Raw genomic sequence first — 1,634 nt, 5'->3', positions numbered from 1 at the left:
GATATAATGGAAGAACTTCCAGGAAAACAAACACAAAACACCTTTTCTGTTGCCGAGAAATGCATTTAATTCAAAAAACAAATAATTAACAATATGTTTTTTAAACTAAATACATTTTTCGGCAACAGAAAAGGTGTTTTGTGTCTGTTTATTGGTTTTCTGAGTACTTTCTGATACTGAATTTCCAGGCGTTTATAAACTGATCCAGTTAGCGTTCTAATTACAATTCTATTCTGCTTACTATAACAAACTGGTTTGTTACTTATCTTTAATATCGACTCCGAGTAATAAGTAGATATTGGACAATCCTTTACAATTTTACGCGTACGATGCGAAAAAAACCTTAAATTTTTTATTTAACAAATCGTATTATAATTTGAAAGGTAAACTATTTTTTTCGTACGAAAGTTCTGAAGCAATTTATTCTTAATTATGTTAAGAACATGTGTTGATAGACGTGTAAAGGAAATAAAAAATAAAAAAAATAATGAACCAAACTATTTTTATTAAAATTAATATTAACATTTTTTAGTATATAATTATTAATATAGTTTTAAAAACCGTCTTAATTGGGTAAAATGTGAAATCAAATTGATTTTGAAGTGATCCCATGGTTACAAGTCATCTGGATTATTCAAATTGTACTAAAAAATATATTTTTTATTTCAGCTGTTAAATATTTTCGAATTAATATTTAATGTGTAAAAAGTATAAACTTTTTTTTATTACGTTATGGTATTATTAGTTTAATTGATAGACATCACTTGTCACGTGTTTAATTTGTAATGGCTTATCTTAAGTCCACACTATAAGTACTGTATATTTTCTAATTCTATTTCGAACTAATCTGATCAATTATTTTATAAGTTTTAAAAATATTTTAATTTTTATCAAATCTTTAATTGGTTGCAGAGCCACGCAATTTCAGAATCGATTACTTAACGTCGCGCGTTGTGTATCACTTCGACAAAACATCGATTTAGTGTATTTTTTAATTGAAAAGTTACAGATTGCTTTTATGCAATTTGGAATATTAATCACAATAAACAAACGTTTTATCGGAGTCTTCTTAGAACACTGCTACTCTGTTCAGATTTTTTTTTTTTTTTTGCATGAAAATATCAAAATGTATACCAACAGTATATTTCAAAAAGCAAAATAATCGAAGATTGAATAATTACGACTGTAATTTGTTTATATTCATACGACGTACAGCTAAATCTCTGATACTTTTTTGTTTAAGGCAGCGCGACACGTGAGCGATCTGCCGACGTGAGCGATCTGCCGACAGAATGACAAAATGTTGTCTTCTAAGAAAAACCCTAGTTAGGTGAAAAAAAAACAGTCGGAAAACGTCACCCGGACTGCCCATTGGTTAGGTGCGAACCCACGACCAGTTACCACTGTTCAGTGGTTTAAGCCACTATGCTACTGGTGGGGTCTAGCCAAGGACGACTCCAGCCAATGGGCCGAAGGGCAAGATGATGTAAATTGATAGAGGATATGAATTGTATGTAAGTAAAATAGAAACGATTTATAAAGTTTTAATCATTTACTATGTACCGGAAAAGAAATATCTAAATTAAAACATTTTTTTTTAAAACTTCCCTTCTTGGCGACGCCCTTGGGTCTAG

This window comes from Centruroides vittatus, unplaced genomic scaffold (assembly GCF_030686945.1).
Source record: "Centruroides vittatus isolate TY-2023 unplaced genomic scaffold, ASM3068694v2 contig_519, whole genome shotgun sequence".
NCBI classification, from domain to species: domain Eukaryota; kingdom Metazoa; phylum Arthropoda; class Arachnida; order Scorpiones; family Buthidae; genus Centruroides; species Centruroides vittatus.
Note: the sequence above shows the minus strand (reverse complement) of the source record.